Genomic DNA, 16,094 nt, shown 5'->3' on the forward strand with positions numbered 1-16,094 from the left:
AAAGCATGTCTGAACATGCTGAATAAACTCTTCTGAAAGAAATAATAATTTGTTTAATATTAATATATTAAAATATGAATATATAGCTAATTTTTGTCAACCTCACAGTTTTCACTTATTTGGCAACATAAGCTTATCCAAATACTAATATCCAAGGTAAAAGTTGGTTCACCACCCTCATCTATTTATCTCACTTCAAGTACTCACTGTTTTTTTAGCCACTAAGGAAACAATATATAAACAGAAATAAGCTATTGGTACAAACACTCAGTGTTAGTATTTCAAACCCTTTCTTTCAGGCTTACGACTGAAATGCAATCAACAATTCATCATTCTGGATGTTAGAAATAAAACATCCAGCTTTTAACCATTTGCCTGTGGTGAGGGTTTAAGGTGGAGAAGTATCACCATATCGGAAATAGCAACATTGTTTACAAAGAGAAGTATAGTGAGAAACTACAAAGTACAAAAGTGGTTTGTTATTCTCTTTCGCCTTTTCTGGTATCCCGAAATGGCCCTTGAACCCACATCAGAGACTACCAAGTCCTAGTAGCAACAGTCTAGTTCTTTAATGCTCTAACCTGAACCCACTCAAGTGTGTGAAACATTTTTTTAAATGATTAGTGTTTAAGACATTAAGTTTGTACTTCTGGAAACGACTAAGAGCCATACTGAGAAGAAATACATTACGGTAATGAAATGTGAGGTAAGAGCATTTTAATGTAAGCATCTAAATGTAAGACTCCTCAATAAAATTTTCCGGGAACTTCTGCAAGTAGAAACATGGGGCGTTCATTTTTATAGATCACTGAGATTCTCTATACTTCGTAATGAAGAAATGTCTAAGCTGGTTGAGCTCTAGGGAGTGATTATGTGTCCTTGAAGAATAATGTGAATGTGGTTTCTTCAGTCTCGGGTAGTGGTCCCATCCGATGCCCATTCACAATGCACAACCTTTACGACGGGTCCCAGAGTAGGTCCTGAGCCAATCCTGACAGAGGCAAGAGCCATCAGTGTGTCAGCCCTAGCTTCTGATGGGGCTTCATTAACTTATCCACTTGGATTTGGTGCCTGCTGACTGATATATTTATTTTGGTCTTTGCTTGTTTGCTTCATAAAGGTAATATTGCTTTTGAAAATATTAAGAAATTCCTGAAAGAGAAACTGTGACCATGTTACAAGCAGAATAGTATTACTTTTACTATACTCTATCCTGGTCAGATCCCATCCCAAACATTGTGTTGAGAGTATTATGAAATAAGGAGTATTCTATAGTTGGATTTTGTCTCTAGTTAGATTAGAAAGGCTTCCTAAGTCTGGAATGTTCTGCCTATTTTTCACTGCTATTTGAAATTTCTCCCATTTTACTAGAGGTCCAGATCCAACTGTATCCTCTGTGAAGCCTTCTTATTACTTCTAGCCCACAGGTAATGTTCCTATTTTTCAATTGCTAAAGCACATTCTGTCTCAACTTTTAACTGGATAATTATTAAAGAGTTTTCATTAAATTTTTATATGTGTGTGTCATCTCACAAGTGAGACGTATGTGCTAGTCTCTATTATTTCTTATTATTTTTTCTTTGCTGTTGCAAATAAGCAAAGCCCAAGAGAATAAATAACATATTAATTAGCGGGGGCCAGATCTGAGTGGGGAAGTGAATATGAAGCCCCATCAGAAGTTAGGCCTGACTCATGGAAGGCTCCAACCTCTATCAGGATTGGCTCAGGACTCACTATTAGGGTTGTGGGTTGTGAATGCACGTAAGATGGTACAGCTACCAAAGGCTGAAAACCTAATTCATATTTACCTTTAAGGATTCACAATCATTCCCCAGAACTTAACCAGCTTAGATTTTTCTTCATTAGGATTTATAAAGAACCCCATGATTTTTAAAATGAGCTACCCGTGTTTGTATTTGTAGAAGTTCCAAGAAATTTTCATTTATTGGGGGGTCTTACATAAAAAAGCTCTTACCTCACATGTCATTACCATATCACATCCCTTCTTAGCATGGCTCAACAGAGTTTCACCTAAACTGTATCTAATACAGGTCTCATATATGAGTAAACGCCCTCCTATGCATTTAAATCTATGATATTTCATTCCTGGTTCTACTTACTAATTGTATAATTAAGAATGTATATGGAAATTACCTAAGGGAAGTCTATTCAAATTTCTGGAATTAACTTCTCTTATTATTGGTACCAAAATGGAAAAAAAGAGAAGATCAGCCATCAAAGTGAGAATAAAATCATTTGAAAGATGTTAAAAACATAGCTCATGGTGGCGGATTAAAAAAGGACCATGAATCCAGGATTAAATTCAACTTCACAGCAAAGGACAATCACTTTTAGGTTTGTATACACTGTTTCTTATTGCTTCTAGCTTTCTGGCTATTCCACCAATTCCCAGCAGGAAGAGAAAGAATGATAAAGGATATTTGTAATTTCACTGTGATTCTGAGAGACTCATTCTCTTTTTACCATGAATAGCAGTTTTTCTTAGACTTTAAAGTACATAAAAATGCCCTGAAGAGTTTAAGAATCAAACTCTAAGGTCCTACCCACAGACATTCTGATTTGGCCAGTCTCAGATGGGGCCTGGGAGTCTGCATTTTAACAAGAACCTGAGAATCTGAATGCAGATGGTCACCATTAGCTCAAAGGTTTTTGCTTCCAAAATACTTCCCAAAATAATATTATTTCACATATGACTGAACTGGCTGCACCACTACCTGGGTATGTCAAAATATATATACATCAAGGATTAATTTTTTCTTTGGTTATCTGTACTTCCCACGTGCTCCGCGTTGCAATTCTTTCTGAGGCTCAGACGGCTACCATGGTGTCAGTACGGAAAAAACAATGAACTTAAGAGGAAAAAGTATGCTTGGTAGACATTACCGTGTCATTTTGTACAAGCCATAGATACTGCGTTTCCTTATGTAAAATAGCTAATAACTTCCCTGCCTGGGTTGCTGAGACTAAAATAAGAAAACATGTGTGAATCATTTTAGTAAATTTAGTACATCAAGTAGTAAATTTAAAAAACATAGTAAAAGGAAAAATATTCTTATCCATAGCACTGTTCCTTTTGAAAGAATATAGCCCCTCTGATTAACAATGGCAAGTTTAAAGACTAAAACTTGTTTGAAAACTTAACAAAGCAACAGGTGCCAAAAATCTTCCAGACTAAATTATCTGATCAACGATTAAGTATTTTACATCCAGGAAAAGTGTCCTATTACATTTTTTAAAGAGAAGCATTCACCTTAGGAAAAAATCTCTATTTTTCCCCCCTTTGGGAATTTGCATTAATCTACAATTTATCCATTGTTATATTTTTCTATTTGAAAAAAATAATACAGTACAAAAATTTCATCAACCTGAGAGCAATACCACAATATGTTGAAACAGAGCTGAATATAGAATACACAGATATTGTTTTAACCTAATTCTTTAATCCAGATCTTCGCTCTTAAGAGTACTTTGGTTTTCACTTTTGAACAACTCTAAATAATTTTTGCAAGCACATTACCAGACCAGTCAATGCATAGCGCAGAGCACAGAGAGGCCTCTGCTATAGAAAATGCCAGACCAATCTGTGGCATCCACAGAGAAGCCTGAACAGTCTTCATAGTCACAGTGAAGTACTTCTAAGAAGGGGATGAGTCTCAAAGTGACTCAATAAGGCAAATGCCAACTACCTCAACACAGCAGGATCATTTCATATTTTGAATATTTCCTAGAGTTGTGGCTTTTAGAACAGCCTTCACAGACACATCACTTGCATTTTCATTTTCATTCCCCAGACCTTTACTATATGACCTAGGTAAGGTATTTGGAGCATAGTATTCAAAGGCAAAAAAAATGAAGACAGTATTCTAACAAATGTTCAGAATAAGAGCTGTCTTCAGAGTAATGTTGTCTGTGACTTCAGCTGCAAAAACAAAAGCCTTAGCAAGATTTTACAAGGTGATAAGTTGATTATAAGACAACTTTTCTGCTTATAGAAGAAAAAAACAATATCCAAAGAGATTTTTAAAATTTATCCAAAAATTAAAATCTGATTAGTGATTAGCCTCTCTTGAATCTTTCTGTTTTTTTTTTCTTCTATAAAGATGACTAGAAATTATTCAGGAAGTATGTAGTTTAATTTTAACATTCCAAATTCTTTAAGTGAAAATTCTTTTGAATTCCACTTCTAGTATAACTTTTACACAATTTGAACTCAACGGAACATGCTGAACTAGAAGATCAAGGCTGAGCTATTGAGTCAGAAGTTCCTGTTTTCAAACTCCAAATCCCTGAAACTGAGCTTCAATTTCCTCATATGTAAAACAGACACACTAATCCATATGTTCTGGCATAATTTTGAGGTCCAACTGAGATAATGTATCTGAAAACGTTCTGAGGACTGCTTGACACACTGCAGGTAATAAGTGGTATTTTTCTGTTTTTTAAACTAATGATTGATGAAAAATTGAACGTATAATGGAGGAATCATAGTTCAGGCATAAAAAAATGCAGCCATTGAGGATCTGGTCTCAGACACATCCCTGCACCACTGAGAACTTGCATTTTCTCTGAACTGCATCAAAACCAAGGACATCACAAAGAGCGTTTAGAACAACATCCGCCAGCTGCAACCTTATGATCTCCAGGTCCTGCCTTGTAACTTAGCAACCATTTCAGAGCCCAGCCAATCCTTGCTTAATAAGCACCCTTACTTCTTGCCAGCTCCAATTATAATTCTTGACAAACAACTTCTGTAACTAACTGTGGCCTTGCCGTTTTTGCCTTTATAAGCTTCCTCCATTTTGTAGTTCAGTGGAACACAATTCAAGTGCTTCTTGAATCTGTGTCCCCTGGGCTGCAGTCTTAACAAACCTCAAATAAAAGCCTCTTTATTTCAATCGGGTCTCTTTCTGAGATTTTGGTTGATATGATCATATTATCAGATATAGATTTCTGTCAACATATTCTGTTTTAAAGTATAACACAACTACAGAATATCAGAAAATATAAATGGCCAATATATGTCCAGTAAACTGAGAGGAGGAAAATTTAGTAAATGAAATTCAACATAGAGAATGCTTTTCTGAAACTGAGATGTGAGTGGCAGGGAAGTGAACCAAGTGTGCAGGTTCCACCATTTAAGAGCTCACACAGCATCTCTGAGCCTCAGTTTCGGTATCCATAAAACGGTAATGATAATATTTACCTCTGTCATCAGTCAGAAAGAAAAAGTCTTTGTTAACTGGATACTGCTATATTAATATGTTAATTTTACCCATAATTTTAAAAATTGCAGAGTAATTTAAATGTAGGTGAAGTAAACGTCTGCATTTCATACATTTGGACTCCATAAAATTTTTCTTTACCTCACCCCCTTTTGGGGGATTTTGTAGAACTGTAAGGGGAGTGAAATATTAATACATTTTAGAAAACCGTATTTTATTATAAATTACTATAGCACTTTATGTACAAATACAAGTTGAAATAAAGAAGTATATAAGTTTGGACACTTGTGTATCTCATTAAGTCTATTTCATAGCCTTAATGAATGTGGTAGGTTGTATTTTCCTAAAAGCTCACAGCAATAATTTTCATCTCATATGTTCCTTTACAATGTGCCCTTGACTTGGCCCCATCAAGATGGGGAGTTTAGCCCTATCTTCTTGAATGTGGGCAGGCTTGTAACTACTTTGAGTAAGGTGGAAATGACACAGTGTTTCTGAGACTAGGTCATAAAAGGAACCAGGAGCAGGTTCCCCTTGCCTGCTGGAACACTTATCTTGGAACCCTGGCCCCCATGGACTAACCTCAGGCCAACATCCCGTGGGGAAGTCACAAGGAGATCTTGTCTAGGTGCTCTAGTCAGCATTACTAGCCTTCGAGTCATCCTAACACGGGTGCCAGACATGTGGATGAATGAGCCTTCAGAGGATCCCATGCTCTAGCTGCCAATTAACCCCCACCTTCAAGTCTTGGAAGTGGAGCTCCCGGGCATTTTGGAAGCAATCCTTGGTGCTGTGTTTGATTCTTGTTGCCTCAGAATCTGCCAGCCTGATAAAAATGGCTGTCTTCAGTTGCAAATTTTTGGTTACTTGATTCTGCGGCAAGAGTTGCTGGAGCAGGATATTTAAGCACCCTAATGTTCTTCTAATGAATGTAATACAAATGCAATACTGAAGTTATTAATAGAACAAGAATGTCTTTTACATTGGCCAGAGCTAGGTCAGAAATAAATGATAAACTTACTCCCTGGGTTGTGAATTATTAAAACAAATTAGGAAAAGTGATTCTGAAATAATCAAACAAGACACATTTGAAGAATCAGATTTAAGTGGTCTCTCTGGAGGAATTCAAGGAATATCTTATTAGTTAGAGGATAAATTAGGTTAACTCTAAAAATTCCTCCCAAGCCTGTGCTCCTCTGACTGTTACAGGGAGTGTGTCAAGGATCTATGGTATTCACCCGTAATGGAATGTAACACCAAGCTTTGTTTGGTGGATTAAGAAGTATAAGAGATATCCCAAAGTGTCATTTATGCTGTATCCTCAGGTGTCTCAGCATTGAGCCTGCTGAATAATATATAGAGGGGATTTCCTTAGGTAAATATTTTCTCCTCTAGAGAGGAATTGAGCTACAATTTAGACATTTCAATAAGTCAGGACCATACATACAACATCGCACAAAGTTCACATGAGAATTGCTAGCTCAATTTGATTTTGAAAACTAATAAAATTGCAACCTCAATTTGATTTTGGATCTACAACATAGAAGAAAATTGCTTTAGGTGATGTGTATTTATTCTTTTATTCAATATTTACCCTTATTGCTACTTTCTCCTGATAAGTAATACTTCTAAAATTGTCTCCTTATTAAGCCCTTACATTATTTCTATTTTTGTATTATAAAGCATGTTGTGAAAAATAATACTATCTGAATTGTTCACTTAGTATAATCATTGGGAGGCGAATACAAGGTCAAAGCTAAAAGTCTATTTTTTAGTCTATCAATTTAAATACTGTTCTATGATGCTTGCAAATGAATTCTGATTTACTTTTAGGGTCCAAAAACTAAACACAAATTGGAAATAGATTTCCCTCCACTCTGTAGAAGTTAATGACTATTTCTTATGCTAGGTCCTAGTAAATTTGGGGTTCATGAGTATTCTATGAAATAAAAACCCAAAGTTCCTATAGTCCAGCCCAAAATACTGTGATTCTTCTTCCTTAGCTCTGATGAATGATTATACAGTCCAGACAAACCTGGAATACTCATTTCTATAAACTGAATCACAGGCCAAAGTAAAAATCTTCACGATACTTCAATTCTATCTAACTGGGTGCTTGAAACTTAACTGGGACTTTAGTGATTTTTAAATTATATGAAAGTGAAGAATTTGTATACATTATGCATTAGTGAGCACTAAACGTAAAAGACTGAGTTTGTTTCTTTATTAAATGCAGTATTTAATATAAAGATAAATGGTTTTCGTTAACCAAAATTATCTGTTAAGAAATAAAATAGGATATATTTAATAATAATAAGTCTGCTACAAACATCAATAGCAGTGCAGCAACTTCCTTTCTTACCATGGGCCAAGAACTCTTCTAATCACATACTCATTGCATCCTCACAACAACCCTATGGGATAAGTTACTACCCATATTTCACATATTGAGGAAACTCAGCCAGAGAGATGTTAACTTGTACAAGGTCACCCAGTTAGTAAGTTGTGTGGCCTGATTTGATGTCAAGGAATCAGGTTTCTGAGATTACACACCATGTGGGGCTGACTCATGGGAAAAAATGTAAATTGACAGATTTGGACAGTTAAAAAAAATCAACTACTAAGGGATAGTGCAGCATTTCTCAACTGAAATTGACATTTGTTGAGAGAATTAAACCTTAAAGCCCTAAGGCATTCATTGATGCAATGAATTAACTTCTCTCCTGTTCATTTAGAATGATACTAATTAGGTATCATCTTTGGAATAAATTCAGAGTATAGTCACTGCAATCACTTCCTGTGTTCTGCAACTCAGACAAAGAATCCTTATTGAGAAAGGTGGCAGGATCTTTTGAATTAGTTTATAATTCCAGTTCATCTTCTTATTTTTTTTCTTTTTTTTTTGCGGTACACGGGCCTCTCACTGTTGTGGCCTCTCCCTTTGCGGAGCACAGGCTCCGGAGGCGCAGGCTCAGCGGCCATGGCTCACGGGCGCAGCCGCCCCGTGGCATGTGGGATCTTCCCGGCCCGGGGCACGAACCCGTGTCCCCTGCATCGGCAGGCGGACTCTCAACCACTGCGCCACCAGGGAAGCCCTCATCTTCTTCTTGATTGATGTATGTCAGGGATCTTTTAGTTACAAGTGACAAAAACCCAAAGGAGATTATGCAAAACCAGTAATTATTTGGTTCATATAGCAGGCATGAATACAGTAATTGCTCACAGAATTAAATGAAGAAATACAGCATCAAAGACTTCAGAGTCTGAAATGAGGGATTCAATTCAACAAGAAGGTAACTCTCCCCCACCATTTCTCATTCTCAGTTGCCTCTGATCTTCTATAAGTCTGCTTGTGCAATTTACTGTGTTAAATGTCCGTGATAATCTGTGACCAGGGCAGACATTTACACCTTACTACAGAATTTCAGCAGGCTAACGTTTTTTGCGGAGTATATTCATATTCAGTTTAATCTTTACTTATACAATAAAAAAAACATTTTTCCTTGTGGATAAACAAATCTAGAAATCAAAAAGCAGATGGAAGAAGCTGTTTGGTTACATTCTATTTGTCATGAAATCAGGTCACCTTAGTGAGGCCGGCACTGTTCCAAGAAATGATAATGCTTCAGTATAATTTCAGTACTTCCTTGCTAGAAGGTTCCAAAGAATATTACTCACACTGATAATTGCTTGTTAAAATTCACTGTAAAAGTATATATTTTCCTATAGACTTATAAAAAGTCCTTCACCTTAACAAGTTTAACATGCCAAAGTTTATATTTGGGACTGTGAGAAATAGTAATTGGCTAATGTTTCAGAACCTGAGAATCATTTTACACTAAATGATTCCAAAAGACCTAATTTGATTAGTACCTAAATGCATGTAATTGAATGGATTTAAGGTTGAATAGAAAGAACAAAATCAATGTTTGTCAAGCCATCTATTTATGATTATAGGGAGGGTGTGAGTAAACCACAACAATAAAAACAAAAACAAATCAGAATAAAGCAGAACAGGTATAAGGGTAGGCTGCTAGAATAGCACTGTGCCATTAGAGATTAGGAAGAATCCTGAACCTGAAAAAATAAGTTGTTTTGTCCCATCCAGACCACAGCTTAATAACATTTACACACAGCTCCAAAAATTATCTATAATTGACTTCGCTTAGTCCTCTGTGTTTGTTCATTTTAATTCATATTAATGGAATCTAGGGGAAAAAATTTAGCACCTTAGATTTTTGTAAATAAAAAAGTAGTGAATAGGGCTTTCCTGGTGGCGCAGTGGTTGACAGTCTGCCTGCCGATGCACGGGACACAGGTTCACGCCCCGGTCCGGGAGGATCCCACATGCTGCGGAGGGGCTGGGCCTGTTAGCCATGGCCGCTGAGCCTGCATGTCCGGAGCCTGTGCTCCACAGCAGGAGAGGCCACAACAGTGAGAGGCCTGCGTACCGCAAAAAAAAAAAAAGTAGCGAATAGAACATAAAATAGGACCTAAAAGTAGAGAAAGTAGAGTTCTTCCAAAATGCCCCAATATAACTAATAAAGAGAAATAGAAAAGAAACTCATGAGAAGGAAACTTGTACCACAAATTTCTTTTAACAGTGGTAGAGTGGCATCATATACCTAGAACAATGTAATTTTTTAAAGCACCTGAGCCAGGTTGTTTGGGAGGATACTGCAAGTTTGTTACACAAAATTATGTTTGCTATTAGAACAGATTTTAAAAGGGAACTATTCTTCTGAAACTGGCATTAGCTATAAGATAAGCACAAATTATTCAGTTTAGGGTACAAAGATCTGAAGACAACCTGCTTTGTCATGTACTCCTTCCCCTCATCTATTCTCATTAGATATTATATTTACAGTCCTCTAACATCCTACCATCCCCTATTTCAAATCTATGGCAGATGATGCTAATCAGTCATGGTACTCCTTCCAGAGAGAGTCTAAAAATAAGTTTCACCAAAATTTTTAGCAAGGACTCAGCAAGTTAGCTACGGAAGCATCAAAACAGAAAAGGCAACGAGAGTAACGAAAGGAATAACACACATCATCTTCAACAAACTTAATGACAAAGTGTCCACATAAAACCCACAATAGGAAGAAGAAAAGTCCACCCACTCTCACATGGAACAGATTTTGTGCAGAAGCAAGCAGAATTAAGACAACAGAACTAGAAGCAAAAAATCTTAAAATTTGTATGGAGACACAAAAGACCCCGAAGATCCAAAGCAATCTTGAGGGAACAAAATGGAGCTGGAAGAATCAGACTCCCTGACTTCAGACTATATTACAAAGCTACAGTCATCAAGAAAATATGGTACTGGCACAAAAACAGAAATATAGATCAATGGAACAGGGTAAAAAGCCCAGAGAGAACCCCATGCACCTATGGTCAACTAATCTATGACAAAGGAGGCAAGGATATACAGTGGAGGAAAGACACTCTCTTGAATAAGTGGTGCTGGGAAAACTGCTACAGGTAACAGAATGAAACTGGAACACTCCCTAACACCATACACAAAAATAAACTCAAAATGGATTAAAGACATAAATGTAAGACCCAACTCTATCAAACTCTTAGAGGAAAACATAGGAAAAACACTCTTTGACATAAATCACAGCAAGATATTTTTTGATCCACCTCCTAGAGTAATGGAAATAAAAACAAAAATAAACAAATGGGACCAAGCGAAACTTAAAACCTTTTGCACCGCAAAGGAAACTATAAGCAAGAAGAAAAGGCAACCCTCGGAATGGGAGAAAATATTTGCAAACGAATCAACGGACAAAGGATTAATCTCCAAAATATATAAACAGTTCATGCAGCTCAATATTAAAAAAACAAAAAACCCAATCAAAAAATGGGTGGAAGACCTAATTAGACATTTCTCCAAAGAAGACATATAGATGGCCAAGAGGCACATGAAAAGCTGCTCAACATCACTAATTATTAGAGAAATGCAAATCAAAACTACAATGAGGTATCACCTCACACCAGTTAGAATGGGCATCATCAGAAAATCTACAAACAACAAATGCTGGAGAGGGTGTGGAGAAAAGGGAACACTCTTGTACTGTCGGTGGGAATGTAAACTGATAATAGCCACTATGGAGAACGGTATGGAGGTTCCTTAAAAAACTTAAAATAGAATTACCGTATGACCCAGCAATCCCACTTCTTGGCATATACCAATAGAAAACCATAATTCAAAAAGACACATGCACCCCAATGTTCATTGCAGCACTCTTTACAATATCATGGAAACAGCCTAAATGCTCATCGACAGATAAATTGGATAAGGAAGAAGTGGTACATATATACAATGGGATATTACTCAGCCATAAAAAGGAACAAAATTTGGTTATTTGTAGAGACGTGGATGGACCTAGAGACTGTCATACAGAGTGAAGTAAGTCAGAAAGAGAAAAACAAATATCGTATATTAATGCATATATGTGGAATCTAGAAAAATGGTACAGATGAACCGGTTTGCAAGGCAGAAATAGAGACACAGATGTAGAGAACAAACGTATGCACACCAAGGGGGAAAAGCGGCGGGAGTGGCGGATGAATTGGGAGATTGGGACTGACATATATACAGTAATATGTATAAAATAGATAACTAATAAGAACCTGCTGTATAAAAAATAAATAAAATTTAAAAAAATAGGCAATATATTTTGTGTGTGGTTTTCTATATCTGTTTTGTTTTACAATAACAAATTTAAAAATAAAACTTAATTCATAGTACTCTTTAACATTTTTGTAAAGAACATAAAATCTGTAGAAATGATGGGTTATTTCATGGTCCCACCCAACTCCTAAGTTTAGAAAAGTGAAGTGACACATGAGATCCACAGTGTTAGATGGTACATGCAGGGTCACTTAGATGGATAAGAACGGATACAGTCCTCCTTTCCACTTCTCATTTCAGTGCTTCCCCTCCTACCTTATGCTTTTCCCATTACCCCCTTCCCTGGATGAGCAGGGAAGTCTTTTCTGCTGAGTAATATGTGAAAACGCGCCCAAGTTTAGCGTGAGGCACCGAGCGCTGAGCCTGTCACCCACCACTGATCACACTGGGGTACTGGGAGACCTAAGGGGTATTCCAAGAGTCCCAGAGCCCAGCTCAGCTTCGCAGACTAATAGAAAATGAGCAGCTGTTTTAATCTATGTAATCTCTGAAGCAGGACCATGCTATTTGGGTAAAATGGCAACTTTGCTGAAAAAGCTATTTCCACAGGTCAGTAGGGGAAAGGAAACATTTAAGGTCATTATCAGGGACAACATGAGAGCGAAATCCAGGAATGTTAGCAAATGGTAGATAGTTTCAGGTTAGCGGCAGTAAAACTTTTATTTTTATTTGTTACTAAGGTTTTTGGTAAAAGAAGAATTCCAACTCCCTAAGGCCATTATTTGAATTAGTACTTACAGTTTCCATATTAATATGCAGATGCTTAATTTGCATCCATCTTTTCTGAATACCTGCCCTGTAGGTCATCACCAACTTTCCCATACCCACTCTGTTTGAATATCAAGGACAGAACATGATGAGATCTTCACTGCTAACCCCTGAGAGTCCATTCTGAGCCAGGGGTCAAGGAAGCTTAGGGTGGCTGAAATTTGTGTTGTATTTCTTCTATCGTCCATGATAATTTACAGGATTGTTAGAGAAATTGAAAAGTGCACCACAAATTTGTACTGGTTTGATTTCAGTAAATAGGACAAAGTAGAAGAAAAGTCAGGAACAACTAAGACTAGAACAATAAGCAATAGAGATATATTCCCTAACAATATAGATTAAATAGGATTGAGAGCCACTCAAATTGTAATATTTAGCTAGAAAAAGCAACTAGGCCCTAGAAAATTGACCTGTATGCTCTACTCTTCTCTTCCACCATATTCAGTGATTCACCATTTCAATGGTAACCAGAAAAAGCAATACAGAGTAGGTGGGAAACTGAAGACAATGGAAAAAAAAAAAAAAACAGAATGTAAAGTGAATACAATTACTGAGTATATTAAGGCCATGTTTTCCTTGCAAAGTAATGAGATTTGATGTATACTCATTTAGATAATCCAACAGCACACAGACACAAACCGACCAGGCAGTATGAAAGCAAATGTCACTACTGAAGGTCAGGAGAAAAACATATTACGTTACGCAAAGTATCTATTTTTTAAAATAAATAACAGCTGTTCTTGATGTTTTGGAAGATAAATATACAGGGAGATAGATCTCTCACTAACTCTGACCATAAAAGAATGTAAAAAGACATAAAAATGCAAATGCAAATCATCTATCCAATGAAAGATAGCTTATTGTACAGACAAAATCCTAGTGTCAGTGGGTCATATTTTATAGAAGACATATATGGCAACAAACTAAATTAAAGATTCTTACAAAAATAGCTTTAAGAGGATTGAGAAAGAAGATATGCTAGTGGTAAAATCGGAAATGAGTCAGGATGTAATACAAGAATCTCTGAAGAAAGGCAATGACTGAAAATGATGTTAAGCCCTTCACCAATCATTATAAAAATTTTCTTGGTAATGAGTAAAGATCAGGAAACCTATTTATAAAGAGCCCAAATTCTGCAACCCAGCCAGAACTACCTTTAAATATGTCTTTAAAATGTACAGATTAGATATGCAACTACTGATAATTTAACATCATTCTATGAATGAATGAATATTTGCAGAACAAAGGGAGGGAGGGAAAATGAAGGGGAGTTCAGTTTAGTAAAAGGTTATTAAAGCTACCTTGTTTTTGACACTGTACTAAGCAGGGTATCACGTTAACTTGTTCACCATGATTTCCATGCTCAGCATAGCACTGGGCTTTAATGTGTCCTCAACAATTCAGTGAATGAATGCATAACTCAAAGAGCTACAGAAGTGAAGACCTATGTCCTGTACTTTAAGGAGCTCACAGCCTTGGCATTGGAGCATTTCAGCCAAAACATGGATGCCTTCATTTACACAGCGTTGTTCCCATCACTGGCATCTTCCAATACTGTGCACTTATTTTTGGGAATCACAACTCTGAGTAGTTCAATTTTAGCTTTTTTGGGTTTTATCGATCTCAATTTTTCTACTCAAGTCCTCATATCCACACATATTATATAATCATTGGTGAACAAAATATTTTTTGTTAAACTGGCTTGCTTCACAGACACTGTTAATGCTTGTGATCTTATGCAGCTGTCTACCCTGGCATCTGGAGACGTGCCCATATTCCAGGCAGAAGCAGCACCCATCTCAGAGAGACAGTTATCTGAAATATTTTGATTGATGCCTAGTATGCAAAAAACCATTTCTGCTAAATTCAATAAATTTACAGGAATAGGGATGCCCTGCTAGTCCCCTGTCCAGAAATAAGACCATCTATGTGATTCTGATACTCACTTTCCCACACTGAAAATCTCTGGCTCAGATAATGTCCAAAGTCCCCTTCCTTGACATCTGGGTTAAGACGGTAGATATCTTAAAACTTAATTTAACATGCTTTCAATAATAACAAAGTTGTAAAGGTTCCTAACATACTAGACTTCCTAGGTTAGTAAAATTTCAAAAAGGGAAAAAAAAAATCTTTATGTTACATCCAAAACACCTGCAGGAACATTTAGGAAATGCTCCTGAAAAATTCCAGAAAAAGGCCTTGTCTTATTCACAGCTGATCATGAATAGCTTTAGAAACCATAGGATGCTGCAAACATCTCTAAAGGAATTACTAGAACAGGTTGGAATGAGAATAGGAATCAAACCTCTCAGCTATAATGCCTTTCTGGCTTTTGAATATAATTATTACTTTTGTTATTATTATTATTTCTTTTTGCTGCTACGAGTCTTCTGGAACTTGGTAATTGTAAAATGCAAAAAAAAAGCGGTAGAAACATTGTATTCGACAAAATTTTTACTTATGTTCTTGAGTGTTATCTTCAATATTTACAAGTTCTAAATTCTATTTTATTCTTTCAGGTAAAAGAAAAAGAAACACGTATGTAACATGTTTTTCGTATGAAATAGGTTTGCAGTGCCATAATAACAATGAAAAAAATGGGATTCTTCTGTTTCAGGGCAGTTTGGGGAGCTTTTGCAGAGCGGGCATTCTTCTGAACTGGTTGGGAGGCCTCCAGGGGCTGTCTCCCAGGTGGTCATGGCCTCCTGATTGCACCCATGGGATCTATCATCTTCCTTTGATGTTGGCTTCGCAGGAACCTGACCAAGAAGTTGCCACCCCTCCCCATTCTCACAATTCCTTTCTCTGTGATTCAAAATGTGTCTTGCTACCCCTCCTCCATCCTACAGCTTAATTTATTTACTTCTCAGAGGCAAATCAAATATCACCAATCTCTATACAAAGGTGGCTGAGAGATCAATGCTGTCTAGGTCACTTAGCTCTCACAAAAATACTAAAGATGTGGCTCTTTTAGCCTTTCTTGAAGAACCCTCTCCTGAAGACCCTGGAATGAATCACAGAGAGCTTGGCTGGCAAGTAAACTGAGTTACACACGATACTCTATAGTAAACATCGGTCCTTCTCTTGGCTAATGGCCAAGCTTGTCTTAGGACAAGCTTATGGACTACACCACATGCAAATGGTATAAACCATTATGGTTTCCATTCTGGTATAGAAGAATTTCTTTCCAGAATTTCAAAAAATAAATGATTAGGGGATCTACCCTAAAACTTGTCCAGACATCCCTGGGCATGCCCACATTTACAGTGAATGTAGAATGACCCTTTACTTCGACAGACTTCAATATATTTGTTTTAATCTATTTACCCCTTTTATGTACAGTCAAAATGGAAATAACACTTAAATGAGCACATAATGTAGCA

This window comes from Orcinus orca, chromosome 10 (genome assembly GCF_937001465.1).
Source record: "Orcinus orca chromosome 10, mOrcOrc1.1, whole genome shotgun sequence".
Lineage (NCBI taxonomy): Eukaryota > Metazoa > Chordata > Mammalia > Artiodactyla > Delphinidae > Orcinus > Orcinus orca.